Source organism: Coptis chinensis, chromosome 4 (assembly GCF_015680905.1).
Source record: "Coptis chinensis isolate HL-2020 chromosome 4, ASM1568090v1, whole genome shotgun sequence".
Lineage (NCBI taxonomy): Eukaryota > Viridiplantae > Streptophyta > Magnoliopsida > Ranunculales > Ranunculaceae > Coptis > Coptis chinensis.
Genome location: NC_141459.1, coordinates 29,730,409 through 29,745,816, shown reverse-complemented (window position 1 = coordinate 29,745,816; position 15,408 = coordinate 29,730,409). Strand labels below are relative to the sequence as shown.

The 15,408-nt window shown below is 33.2% G+C and overlaps 1 long non-coding RNA gene across 2 annotated transcripts; it reads left to right on the top strand.

Moving 5' to 3' along the window:
• The first annotated feature begins 10,210 nt into the window (after positions 1-10,210).
• LOC147503106 (uncharacterized) lies at positions 10,211-14,269 on the top strand. Of its 2 annotated transcripts, none has more exons than XR_015220114.1 (4): positions 10,211-10,273; positions 10,953-10,996; positions 11,453-11,566; positions 11,794-14,269. It is a non-coding gene; the product is annotated as an uncharacterized LOC147503106 (long non-coding RNA). The 2 variants fall into 2 exon arrangements; XR_015220115.1 differs by lacking the exon at positions 10,211-10,273 and adding an exon at positions 10,783-10,839.
• The last annotated feature ends 1,139 nt before the right edge of the window (positions 14,270-15,408 follow it).

The following is a 15,408-nucleotide window of genomic DNA, read 5'->3' as shown; positions in this document are numbered from 1 at the left end:
TCGTTAATTATTCTTTGAGGTTAGTTCAATGCAGTTACATCCAGATTCTGATTTTCTGTTAATTATTTTTTGAGGTTTAGTTAAATGCATTGGTATGCATCCAGTTTTCAATTTCCCGATAATTATTCTGCGAAGCTAGTTCAATGCAGTTGCATCTAATTTTCGATTTCTAGTTAATTATTATTTAAGGTTAGTTCAGTGTATTTGCATCCAGTTTTTGATTTTCCGTTAATTATTCTTTGAAGTTAGTTTAATATAGTTGCATTATCAAGTTTCCTATTTCCCATTAATTATTCTTTAGGGTTAGTTTGCAGTTGCATATCCAGTTTTTGATTTACCGATAATTATTCTTTGTGGTTAGTTCAATGTAGTTGTATCCAATTTTTGATTTCATGTTAATTATTCTTTGAGTTTTGTTACATGCAATTGCATCCAGTTTCCTATTTTGGGTTTTTTAAACATTGGTCTTACTATTACTATGGTAATTAGACTTTGGTCCAAAAATGCTGAAATATTAGTTTTTGGTCTTACTTTTATTAGTTGACTATGGTCATGCTGTTTGCTCTTTTGGAATAGCCAGAATGCCCTTGAGTGTGCGTCACACGTGCTAACAAGTAGGACTAAACTATAATATCTAACTTACAATAAGGACTATGTCCTAACGATGACATTATTATCTGGGTCAAATATTAACTTATATTTAAGAGTGAGAGAGGACGGTGGTTAGACAATGTGTATCTTCCAATACTCCTATTTCGATCTTCTGCAATTCTTCATTATGCTCTTTAAGTTTTGCAAGTTTTTTTTTTCCAATTCCATAGTATATGCCTCGTAGAGAATAAAAAAACAAAAGGAAACTAGAAAAATTGTTTAGAAAACGCATCATAGAAAAAGGAAACTAGGAAAATTGTTTAGAAAACACATGCATAGAAGAAGTACTATGGTGTCATGAGTATCTCACTACAAAGTAACTAGTCACAAAAGAAATAAATATGCATCTTGGAACATGTTATCCAAATCAAAGACATAAATGCTCATATAATCTTTAACCATAATAGACAATTTGTAACAACGGTTACAAAAAATATTAGTAACGGTTGACAATCAACCGTAACGGATATTAGTCACGTTTATTATCCATTGCTAAATTTAGTCACTGTTTTTAAATGTTATTTAAATTAATTTCAATAACACATAAAAACCGTTACAATTCATTACCAACGGTTGTTAAATTTACACATGATTTGTTTGCAATTGGTGAAGCGTTGGTAATATTCCTTTTCTAACATTTGAAAACCGTTACTAATTTTCTATTGCTAACGGTTTCTATCCATTACTAATGAATTTTCATTGTATAAAAATAATTATTGGTACCTGTACTGCTGCACGTACTTGCCTGCACCTGTTTTTACTCAATTAAATTCTTCAATTTAATTATTCCATTCATCTATAACTTGATCTAGCAATTAAATTCTTCCATTCATCCACATAACAAAACATAGGGAAATTAAAAACAACAAAATGTTCTAAACGCCCACACCAACCAAGTAAAATAGTAAACTTTAGTAATCAAATTAATCCACTAATCTATAGTAAAACGTAATAAAAAACAACAAAATGCTCTAGGCTCGTGTGCCAACCAAGTACAATTTATATTTTCACGAGATCTTGACACCTACAAATTAACTTGGGTTCCAAAAATTCTAGTCATTAAAAAACACATTGTCTATATTCATCATATCGTACCAAGTGGTACCCAGTGAAGAAAAGCAATGAGCAGGATCCTCTTTAGCCTTTCTCTTGTTGTTCTTGATATCCAATCTAGTTTCTAGCATGAATTCAATCTGTAGGGAGTCAAGGACTGCCAAATAAATCACAACCAAAAGGCATGCTAAACAAGTATCTAGGATTTATAAGAAGAAATGTGCATACTCTTTTATTGTCGATCTTTGGTTGGTCATCTGGCATCTACTTGGAGAAGAGGACTTCAGATTATTTACTTTGTTTTGAACACTGAATATAAAATCACTTAGTCTTAATTTCACCCACAACCTATTCAAGCAAAAGCAATATATGTATACATACGTATACTAGACAAAATGAGCTCAGTTCTTATTAGCCCTCATACCATATATACATGCTACCCTCATTACGTAATCCGAGCCTTTTCTTAACTGAAGTCAGTTACTCAAACAGCCCATAAATTGTGACTATGCACCTAAATCAACTAAAAACTGCAATTAATTAACTCGAGAGCATCAAGGTTAAGGAACAAAAGGCCGGCCTATCAGACCACACTAACAAAATTAAGGACGAGGAGATGTGTTATATGATCTATTAGTTATAGTATAGGAAATGAGCAACTCTACCAAAAAGCCATTTTATAGAAATGGATTGTGCACCTTCTATTGGACTTCTCTTTATGTATGATTAACTAGGTCATGGGGTTAAATACTACCAAAGTTTAACTGTCAAAATAAAGGAACATAAAATACCTATCTCAAGTTGCTTCAATTAATTCTAGTATGTTTTGGACCCAAAAACCCAAGTGATGCATAAACATATATATGAACAAACCTAGAAATAGAAGAAAAGGTAATAAAAACAAAGAGAGCAATGGATGCAACAACAAATAATGAAGAGCCAAAAGAAATGATTCCTACAATCCTAAACGGGCAAATATAGAGCACAAGACAACCATATTGACAAGCCTGATTGATGCTAATGTTGATAAAGTTGAAAAATTTTAGGCAAGCGTATGGTTAGTTAGTTCAAGATATCTGAATCATTCTGTGTCCACAACTGCACATCACCAAATTAAATGTCCAGTCTATTGGGGATTATTGCTTGTATGTATTTTGTCCAATCTAGTGGCGAGGCTTTTAACTTCACAAAAACAAAGGCGAACAGGGAATGAACCAACACTTTATCTGAAGGTGGATTTCACTTGAAAAAAAAACAATAAGAAATCAAACAAATAATAATATCTAACCTGCCTGTATTCCTCTAAGGAAAAGAGAAAACATTATATGGAGATCGAGAACCCAAACAATTGATAAGAATTGCAGAGGTTCTTATGCAGCTGTTGATTTGAAAGACAGAGAAACCACAACCTAGGAAATCAAACATAAACACAAACAGTTTGAGAAAGCTGCATCTTAGATATGAAGGGATAATTTATAAATCCAAGATGATATTGGGGCGAGATACATCCGCAACTTATTGTTATGTTCACATGGTAAACTTCCAAGAAAAACAAAAAGGGAGAAAGAAGACTAATTACATTGAAAAATTGTTAACATAGTAGAAACATCTATCTCCAATAACTGCTTGCTCAAAACACTTTTCCTATATAGTCTTTTCTTTAAGGGGGCAAGGAGGACTCCAAGATGGATGTTGAACAATGCGACAAATTCCAAACTTTTCTGCTCTTGGACGTATTGTCACAATGTACTTGATTGCATCTTTAAATTCCTGGAGATAAAGTCAAAAGTCCTACTAAAGTCACACTTTACCCAGATTAAGAACCCTAATGACAAAAAGAAGACTGACAGAATCGGTCAAAAGCATAAGGCCAACAATTATGCATAAGTAGCACGACCTCTTCAGTAGGATGGAATACGGGAGCTTCCTCAAGGGCCAGTTTGCAAGCATCTTTTGGACACCAATTTGCTATTAATTACCTGATCCAAGCCTTTATCACTATTAACATCTAATAAGACAAAAAACATAATAAACATGGAAACTACATAGCACAATATTACATAAGAAATAAAAGAACTGAGTGAAGCACCAATTCAAATTAATGGGATAAGAATATCAACCTTTTGGCAGTTGCTACACTCAGAACATCCATGGAGATTGTGATAGACATTTAACATGGCTTTTCTCACTTGTGCCCTCACTTGACCATCTCTTGGTCTTGTATTTTCATACAATACCTTGTTTCTTGTTTTCCAGATTGTCACAAGGCATGTAATTCCAGCTGCAGACTATGAGTCCTTAGCAAGTGGATGGGCTTCTTATCTTGCAAGAATCGAGGAGATCCATCGTGGAGTATATAGGTCCTGCAACTAGAATTTATTCTGCAAGTATTGACCCCTTCTTCCTTTTCCTTTGTTCAGGCTTAGAATCGGCAATGCAAAGACTTTCCTAAGTTTGCTTTAGGCGGAGTTAGAAATGGGTTAAATAATCACAAAACTTGTCATTGAAATAACATTATCTCAAGCAAAAGGATATTCATTAAATAATTTCAAATTTCCTTGATAAACAATATAAGAAATTAGGTATGCAAGGCTTAACAAATTAAGTATTAAATCATAAAGGAACACGAGATAGAATCCGAAATTAACAACATGTAGAAGCCACTTTGAAGTAACTAAGTGATCGATACGATAAACATGCCAATGAAACAATAAATCTGGAACCATCTAGCTTGTACGTGTTAGGCAACAAGGCATATAAAACATAAAACAACAAAGTTGAGACTAAAAGCTAAAAGAAGCATGTGTGCAATCATGTTATACTACATATCCACTTTCAAGATGAAGACCAACTATTTAGAAAGTGATGCCATACAACCACTTATAGACTTTGCGACATCTATCATGAACTTATGCATATGAAAATCTAAAGGTTAAAATAGTGGAAATGTAAAGGCATATTTGAAAACATAAGTAATTAAACTCTGCTCAAGAATGAGATGTACCAGTGAGTCAAGCAAGTAAACAACACAGGCACTGAAGTTCTTACGCTTCAAATGATTCACAAAGTTATGAAGCACAGGAACATGTGAAAAGAGTTCTATTTGGCCTGCAACTTATGCCACAAGTTCTATTCGATTCACAATCAGGTATGCTAGTTAATCGTAATAAAAATGAAGATGTGATTATTCATTCAACAATGAAGACACTATAGACCAAGGCAATCTGTAACATAATTGTAAAAATGATCTGCAATAAGGTATATATTAGTAAGATGATGGCTGATAAATTGACATTGACATACTTCATTTTCCAACGAAAAAGCATAAGTCTATTGTATTTTACACATTGAAAAAAAATAAGCTTCTGAACAGGTTGTTAGTTCAGCTCAAAACAGTCCACCCAAACTAATTAATTCAATTTTTCTTTTTACCCATAAAGCAAACTTTAAGGAAATACAATAATTCAAAACAATTAGCTGCATAGGTTTCTTTCATTCACACACATATATAAGGGTAAGATGGAGCAACAAACGAGATATCAAATTAGTTCAAAAAGATAGAATAGGGAGCAATAAACATTCATCACGTTGGAGATACTTGCATGCACGATTTAACAAATGAACCATATGATTCATAACAAAGACGCCTGTGTATGGGTCAGTACTCGGTAACAAAGACAGGGCAGCATATATAGTGTCTTATATTTTCTGATTTGGTGTAGTGTAAACACATGTAGAAACCAACTGAATGTAACTAAGAGATAAACATGCTAATGACAAAATTAATCTAGAACCATTCAGCTTGTGACTGATAGACAACAGGGCATATATAATAACCCAGATTAGGCCAAAAATTAAAATCCAAAGCTACAAGATGCATATCTGTGCAATCATGTTTTACTACCTATCAACTAACTTTTGAGAGATGCAGAGCAATTATCAAGTCATGAATCTAAATGAGGACTTCATCAAGCTTTGTGGAGAAGACCAATAATAACAATAGACTATCTAAGCATCAACAGAAGTAACCTATCATTTCAAAGAAACACCCATCTTCAAAACATGAAACTCCACTTGAAGAACAAAACATTAGTACATAATTCAAAACTCAAAGTGATAAGATTCAAAACTTACAATTTTGTTAACTTAACTATTAACTTGAAATCAAAGTGAAAAATTTATAGATTTGATATAGTATCAAAAGATTAATGCCACTTAATTCGTAGTGATTAGTTTCACTATTTTATTTGATAGTTATGGTTGTTACCTCTAAACCCCATTCAGTTTTATCTTCATAGCCACAGCTAATAATGTGAATGGCTTCTTTGAGCAAAGCTGCCGGACTTGAGGGGGTAGGGACTCCACCTTGCTCCATAAGTGAAGAAGTAACAAACGTAGCAGATTGTCGAAATCTTTTCTCAAAAGTCATCTAGGACATCAGTATCTCCTTATCCTCCTTTACTACTAGAAGGGGAAAATAGAAAACTTATGATTTGAGAAAAGAAAACAAACAAACAATTTAAAGTAAATAGTTTATGAGTATTTAGGTAAGGACTTGATGAACTTTCAAGATTGGATCCTTCTCCATTCTAGTTGGAATATTTGTTGAGCTTTCTGCAACATCCAAAGCATGCGCATCAATCACAACTAACCATCTTTGGATGTTTAGGCCCCTTCGGAGGGTTATAACCATATATATAGCCTGTCTTCTGAAAACTTATCCAGTAGACCAGTACCCACATATATTGGCCTCTGTATTCCATCTAGACCTTTCATGTTAATCTGCAAAGACAAGGGAAAGTAATCTCAATGTTCTTTTTTTTTTTTTTTTTTATACCTCTGATAACCTTGTTAGGTACCTAGTGAAATCATGAGAACAACTTACATTAAAGAAGACAGTGTTTCTATTGGCATAACGATCGCTCTTGTCAATGTTGTCAAACCTTTGAGGGAACTGGACGTAACAAACTGAAGTTGTTGTATTGTGGAAGTTTAGTTTGAGGTTCACCATAGATTTTTAGAGATGAATTTATGGGAGTTTATGAAGGTGAGAAGGTAGTATTCTTAAAGTTCATGAGTTGTTTTTGAAGGAATAAAAACTTGTATTGAAACTTGACTAAAACTTGAATGGAAAAACTTGTATTGATGAATGAAAACTTAGATATCAACTTGAATGGAAACTTGTATTGAAGAACAACTTGGATTGAAACTTGAAGAACAAATTTGAATTGAAAATTTGAATTGAAGAACAAAAAGTAAATAAAGCAATAAAAAATTGAAAATATAAAGGACTTGAAATTAAAATCAACTCTAATCCAACATGAGCATAGATTAAGTCTAGGTGCCTTCTCTCCTCCTACTTTTTGGCTTTTATATTACATGATAAGCACCCAAAAATGTAATATAAACCTTGTAGAGACATTACATATTGGTTAATTATGTGTGTAATAAATGCAAATTAATTATATTTCCATGCTTTTGCAGGTTTCGACACGTAAACGATGAAATTTCAACAAAATTGGCATTTTGGCATGGAAACAAGGTAAATATGCTAATTGGAAACAAAGCCTTTTTATCAAGTCCAAAAGAAGCCCATTGGAAGCTGAAAAAAGATCATAATCAAGCCCATGAAGCCTAGTCAAAATAGTCATTCCGGGTCAACCCTGGTCAAATCTTGCAGAAAAGTCAATGAAACTTCAGAAAATCATATCTTTTGACTCCGAACTCCATTTTGGGCGTGTGATCTATCAAAACGATCAGCGTGACAAGCTCTATATAGTGGTATATAGTTTCTATCAATTTACAGGACTAGGAATTAAAATAGGTCCGAACCAAGACAAAGTAAAAATCTAATTACTATTCATCATGATGTCATTAAGTGGAAGCTTATGTAATCACCCATTTTCTCCACTTAATACATGCATAAACCACTCCTAATTATTTATCTTGTAATGGGAATTACTATTCACCCACTTTCTCCACTTAGTTTAAATAAATTCCATTATAAAGGTAGATTAATTTGTAACCTTTGAATTTAAAATGTAAGATGTAATCTTGGCCACCCATTTCATTCCTTTGAAACTATAAATAGGAAGGGTGGTGCTCTAAATAAACTTGCCAATTTACTTGTGATTTGTGGCTTTGTAGCCCTTCACTTTCTTCTTCTTCTTCTTCGTCTTCATTAGTTATAGTTATCTCACCATGAGCTAACTCATCCCTTGTAGAGGGTTAGATAAACCCATGTGAGGATAACTATACTAATGAAGATGTAACTCAATTGCTTAAAATTTAACAAGTTTGAGTTTTACTTCAATTACAAAATAGTTAGAAGTGGAAAACAAACTAGAGGTTGAAGAAGTGCTCTAGAGATAGGGTGCTAATTTAATCTCTCATGCTAGTAGAATCTCTTTAGAGATTTAGAAATTCTACTAGGGATCAAAGTTTAATTATTCACTTTGATTTGTCTATGAATCAAAGTGAATATGAAAACTAACAATTGAAATATGTCTTTCATTAATAGTAGTTTGAATCACATGGTAAATCAATCCTCCACACTTCTCTATCTTTTATCTTCTTTAGTCATTTTAGAATAAATTTGTTATTAGTAACTTTTGTAACTATAATTAAAAGAAGTAAAGTGTAGTGTAAAAGCTTCTAACATTGCTCAGAAATGTTTCTTGTGATTAGTTGAGTGAAGTTGTGAACAAGTGCTTCAATAATAGGCATGGGACGAAACCTTGTTCGAGCTACTTGAACAATGATTTGAGAGCAAGGTACTTGATATAAATCAGCTTAAAAGTGATTATTATTACACCTTTTGCCCAAGACTAATTTGCTCTCTCCCTCTATAATTAAGACACCTCACTATGTTGTTTTTTGCTTTCCTTTTATGCTTTTGCTTTTTTCTATATCTTCTTGAGCAAGCTAGGTTTTTGATCAAGTCCTTTTTTGTACTCCAGTCTTCTGAGTTAAGGACATGACTTTTAGTCCTCTGGTTTTGAGTCCTTGACCTTTGATTTTGACTTTGACTTTTTCAACACTTTTTTATAGTAGCTTGAGTCTTCATAATAAACATTAATAAGGCTCCTTTTGGCGCTAAAATGCAACTTTTATGATAAGTGGTCTGAAATGACTTGTAACTTGAGAAATGAAGTAAAAGCTATGAGTTGTATGTTCGTTATGCGTAAGAAGGGTTGTAATGTAGTAATGCAAAAGTAATAAAACGCACATTTGGGAGTTGATCACAGACCTTTCTTCCAATCTGTAGATCCATCAAGAAACACACTGCCTCTCGAGCTGCCTTGCTGTTATTTATGTAGTAGTGGTCACAGTTCAAGTTCAGCATGAAAGGAGCATTTGTAAGTACGGAAAAAACACGCACCTGGATTTTACCAAATAGAAATGAATACGATATGAGTGTTAATTCCAGTATTAAAGCAATCTATAAAACTGCATTTCTAGATCAATGCTTCTAGTTTTGGCTGCAAGATACTATGAATACAATGGAATAAACGTTATGACGTAGAATATTTATTTACAATTTTTTGGAAATTCGAAGATACTACATGATGATGTGACATCCTTACCAGGGCATTCATGGCTCCAACTTTCTTGAAGGAACGAAGCTAGCAAGAGCAGATTTCCCACCCTTGTCATTAATACACACAGTACAATATGAGATTATTAATATAAACTAAAATCTATCATATAAAGATGCAAAATTTGGCCATGGCTGACAGATTATACTAGTAATCATAAACATACAGCCTTACAATCATACGTCGTCTAGACAAACCCAAAAGCTAATTCCTTTTGTTTTCGGAAAAATGAAACGCTAGAAACTGTAATTGAAAGAAGATTCACTAAACAAAATGTTACCTTGGACAAAGAAGAAGCTTTCTTGAGCAATTGATGGTGTAAATTGAACGCTTTAGCCAAAACCCTAACTGGTAGAAAGGAGAAAGAAGAGAAGATTAAGAAAATGAAAGAGAAGATACGACTTACCTTAGTGGGCAACACTAGCGGCGGTGGCAGCAGTGGTAATGGTTTTCTATGCGACTTACCTCTTCACTTTCTCTTTAGTTATTTTGTTATTGAAAAGGTGTGAGAGATAAGCGCGAGAATGAAAAGCATCCCCCCAAAAGTTTTCACTCAATTTCATTTGTTTTTACCTATTTTGTAACAGTTATATCTGTTACCTATTTTGTAACAGTGTAAATTTTCAATTAGTAACAGATATAACTGTTACTGCATCAGTAACAGTTATATCCGTTACTTATTATAACAAGTGTTACTTAAAATCTTGAATTAATATTTAATAATGTTTTCACGGTTAAGTTGGATATGCTAACATTTATATCCGTTAGAAAAGGAATACAATTATGTATAATAAATTGAAAAATAAAGAAATATCACAAGCGTTTTTTTTTTCTTATTTTTTTCGGCTAACACTTAATCTTGCCTCTTTTTTCGTACGACAGGAAACCAAAAAAAAAAACACTCTCTGAAGAACCCTAGCTTCTTTTCGCATCTTCTCCAATTTCTTTTCACTAAATTCTCGACGAACCAGGTAAATCTCTTCACTAAATTCTGAATTAATAAAGAAACTCATGCCGATGGATTCTGAATCATGTAGATTAATTGATTGGATGGAAAAAGGTGTTTATGATGCGTTGTATAAGAAGTACCTGAAAACGCTACTTTTCTGTGTTTGTGAAACAATAGAAGGACCATTGATTGATTGAGGAATATGCTTGTAAGCTAAATTTCTCGTGAATTTCTCGTGAATATATCATGAGAAAATGAAATTGAAGTGGGAAATTGTGGTTTGTTTGTTTGTTTGTTTGTTTGTTTACAGTTTCGTTTAGTTATTCAAATTCGGATAGTCAAGAAGTGATGATGAATATAAGTAGAACTGGAAATAATAAGAAACATGGAGCAACACTCAAGTCTAATACTACTACTGATATCACTCCAAATCAGATGAGGTATAACAAAATTACTTGTTGTTTTAGTTTGTGTTTGAGTTTTTACTAAATGATCGATGTGAATAATTGGGTTTTTAGGAGTTATGCTTGTAAAATGGTTAGAACTTTGGTTTAGTTGATGAGAACTCTTGACAGAATGTCTGAAGAGGTAAAAAAAACTAATAATCCATTCCTATTATCTAAAGTTACACTATTGGTTTTGATGTATTTCTAAACATTTATGAGTTGTTAATAAAATGTTTGAATTGATTTGTGTTTCAGCGTACTATTTTGATGAAGCTTCACTACTATATGATGATATTACGGTACGATCATTGCTTCATCTCTGATTTGTTATGAAACTTAAATGTAGTCATGCAGTATGCTTTAGCTAGATATGTATGTCGCTACGATCCTAGACTTATTATTGGTTCGTTTGGTAGTTGTTTTTATCCTTGAATTACCCCTGGACTTAATGATCAGTGAATGTGCTGCAATTAGACTTGCCCACATATTAGCTGACTACTTTAACTACTTTGTGAGATGTATTATTTCTGTTACTTCTAAGAGCTGATGCCCATATATCAGCTCCTGTTCTACTTTTGGCTATATGGTAGTGAATGCTACTATAGTCATATTCCAAGAAGTCGTAAGTCTAATATACAATTCCAATGGAATTAGATCGCTTTAATCCTTTTTAGTTACAGATCTCTGAAATTATAGATACGATTCTTTGTCGAATTATCTTTGGCTTCTGAATACTCCAACTTTTGCATAGGAAGGTGGATGAATTGGATAAGACGATAGCTGTTGCTGCTAGAGATTCTGCCTTTTTTAGTATCGATGAAGTGGAGCTAGAAAAACGAAAAAGATGGACCAGCATTGCTCGTACACAGGTATGATATTTGACTGTTCACTAGAAACTCTTCTTTTCAATTCCTAGCTTTATTAGTTGACCGAAACCAATGTATGGATTGCCAAATTTCTCTTTTTAATTATAGGAATATTGAATCTTACTCATACATGGTGTCACTCCTCTAATATTTAGCACCTGTATGTGTGTCCACGATTTGTAATCTGAAAAATAAGTCTGGATCTCCTGACATGTTATAATATTCATTAGGTAGCTACAGTGAGGAAATCTTTTGAAGCTGGAAAAAAGCATAACAACACGATCAGTAACACAAATGGCATGCGCCAAGAGCTGATGAGGTTTCCAAATGGCAGTCTATATCAGGCAAGCAGATCAAACCAGTATGGTGCCCGAGATAATGATGACTTTATTTCATCTGAATCGGATAGGCAGCAGCTTCTCATGAGGTAACCCTTTCCCCCATTGCATTATTTCCTTGTAAATGGTGGAGGCTATGGTGGAGCTCAAACTGATTTCTACTCAGTAAACTTTGTTCAATTGCGGCCGATCTCATTCACTGACTATTTTACTTGTAAGTTTTCCCATTTTTCAATCGCCATTTAATTTTAGTTTGATTCTCTTTATATATATACGTATAATAATGTGTACGGTTCATAATTGCATTTGACTTTAGATATGTAGTCTCGTCTTAATATTGGGTGTATGACAACTCTTTAATGACATGCTGGACTTAAACTTTTACTAGTAGTTTTTATCTTTTCTAGCCAAGCTTAAATTTGGTATATACAGTGCTTTGAGAATTGAGATTATTGAAAGGGTACTTCTTGAATTCGGCATATCAGACTGCATTATACACACACACTGACTTTGCAGTTGAAAGTTTAAGATGTTTGTTTAATGAAGTCTGAAGTTGAATTATAGTCCAAGTGTTGCCTCATGCTGTTGAACCGTTTGCTATCTTGGAATGTCGTAGCTCACTTTACTGTGTAAAGAAAGTTAGCTATATTGGTAAGACTTAGATGAAGGAAATATTTTTATTGTTGTACTATTTTAAGAGCTAGTTTTTGATCTCGAGTAAATTATCTTTCACCCATTTAAGTACAGATCATAGTTCTGAATCGTTCCGCAGTTATAACATTTTTATGTAGTGACGATACACTTTACTTTTGAATATGGTAAAGAGTGGAGGTTGTGGCGGTGGCTGTGGGAATATGGTAATTAAAGAGTGGAGGCTGTGGTGGAGGTTGTGGTGGTGGTGGCGGCTGTGGAAATATGGTAAAGAGTGGTGGTGGTGGAGGGCGGTAGTGGCAACAATCTTGCAAGCGATAGCAATGAGGGGTGGCATTCAGTCATTCATGCATGTTGAGCGAGGGTTGCATTATGAAGTTATGATGCTTCAGTTGATATAATGTAATTGTGCAAGTACAAGTAAATTGTAATAATACTATAAATTTTCTATTTTGATATATATACAAATGTTGGTGTGTGCTGTTTTTATTTCAGATCTTCATTTTATGATACCTGGATATGAAGTTGTCACTTAAAAAATATTAAGGGAAATTACTGGTTTTAACTTGAAGAGACCATCAGAAAGTGTTGAATCAAGAAGAGAAGATAGAAAGAGTTGTATTGGACATTATTTGACCTAGGATTTTTTTTTTTAGTGGCTATAGTTTACTAACGGATATTTCCGTTACAAACAATTGTTAGTAAATTAAGTGACCACATCCATTACTAATCGATACATCCGTTAGAAATGACAAATTTAATCGGGCCACCAATAGTTGACTATCTGTTACAAATAATTTTAGTAACGGTTATATCCGTTACTAAAAATATTATTAGAAACGGTTATATCCGTTACTAAATTTGGCCTAAGTGAGAGTGATGCCCCAAAGCTAACAGATATAACTGTTAGTAAAAATATAAGTAACAGATATAACCGTTAGTAAACGCCTTTTCTAGTATAGTGTGCCTTCTCTCTTCCTATTTGTTGGCTTTTATATTACATGATAAGCACCCAAAAATGTAATATAAACCCTGTAGAGACATTACATATTGGTTAATTATGTGTGTAATAAATGCAAATTAATTATATTTCCATGCTTTTGCAGGTTTCGACACGTAAACGATGAAATTTCATAAAAACCGGCATTTTGGCATGGAAACAAGGTGAATATGCTAATTGGAAACAAAGCCTTTTTATCAAGTCCAAAAGAAGCCCATTGGAAGCTGAAAAAAGATCATAATCAATCCCATGAAGCCTAGTCAAAATAGTCATTCCAGGTCAACCCTGGTCAAATCTTGCAGAAAAGTCAATGAAATTTCAAAAAATCATATCTTTTGACTCCGAACTCCGTTTTGGGCGTGTGACTTGTCAAAACGATCAGTGTGACAAGCTCTACACAGTGGTATATAGTTTCTATCAATTTACTGGACTAAGAATTAAAACAGGTCCGAACCAAGACAAAGTAAAAATCTAATTACTATTCATCATAATGTCATTAAGTGGAAGCTTATGTAATCACCCACTTTCTCCACTTAATACATGCACAAACCACTCCTAATTATTTATCTTGTAATGGGAATTACTATTCACCCACTTTCTCCACTTAAATTAAATAAATTCATTATAAAAAGAGATTAATTTGTAACCTTTGGATTTAAAATGTAAGATGTAATCTTGGCCACCCATTTCACTCCTTTGAAATTATAAATAGGAGGGGTGTAGCCCATTACTTTCTTCTTCTTCTTCATTTACTTGTGATTTGTGGCCTATAATTGGTGCTCTAAATAAACTTGCCAATTTACTTGTGATTTGTGGGCTTGTTGCCATTCACTTTCTTCTTCTTCTTCTTCTTCTTCGTCTTCTTCTTCTTCATTTTCATTAGTTATAGTTATCTCACAATGAGCTAACTCATCCCTTATGGAGGGTTAGATAACCCCATGTGAGGATAACTATACTAATGAGATGTAACTCAATTGCTTAAAATTTAACAAGTTTGATTTTTACTTCAATTACAAAATAGTTAGAAGTGGAAAACGTACAAACTAGAGATTGAAGAAGTGTTTTAGAGATAGGGTGCTAATTTAATCTCTCATGCTAGTGGGATCTCTTTAGAGATTTAGAAATTCTACTAGGGATCAAAGTTTAATTATTCACTTTGATTTGTCTATGAATTAAAGTGAATATGAAAACTAACAATTGAAATATGTCTTTCATTAATAGTAGTTTGAATCACATGGTAAATCAATCCTCCACACTTCTCTATCTTTTATCTTCTTTAGTCATTTTAGAATAAATTTGTTATTAGTAACTTTTGTAACTATAATTAAAAGAAGTAAAGTGTAGTGTAAAAGCTTCTAACAAAATCCTTTGCTCAGAAAGGTTTATTGTGATTAGTTGAGTGAAGTTGTGAACAAGTGCTTCAATGTTAGGCATGGGACGAAACCTTGTTCGAGCTACTCAACAATGATTTGAGAGCAAGGTACTTGATATAAATCAGCTTAAAAGTGATTATCATTACACCTTTTGCCAAAGACTAATTTGCTCTCTCCATCTATAATCAAGACACCTCACTATGTTGTTTTTTGCTTTTCTTTTATGCTTTTGCTTTTTCTATATCTTCTTGAGCAGTCTAGGTTTTTGAGCAAGTCTTCTTTTGTAGTAAGGTCATCAATCTCCAGTCTTCTGAGTTAAGGACATGACTTTTAGTCTTCTGGTTTTGAGTCCTTGACCTTTGATTTTGACTTTGACTTTTTGAATACTTTTTCATAGCAGCTTGAGTCTTCATAATAAGCATTAATAAGGCTCTTTTTGGTGCTAAAATGCAGCTTCTATGATAAGTGGTCTGAAATGACCTG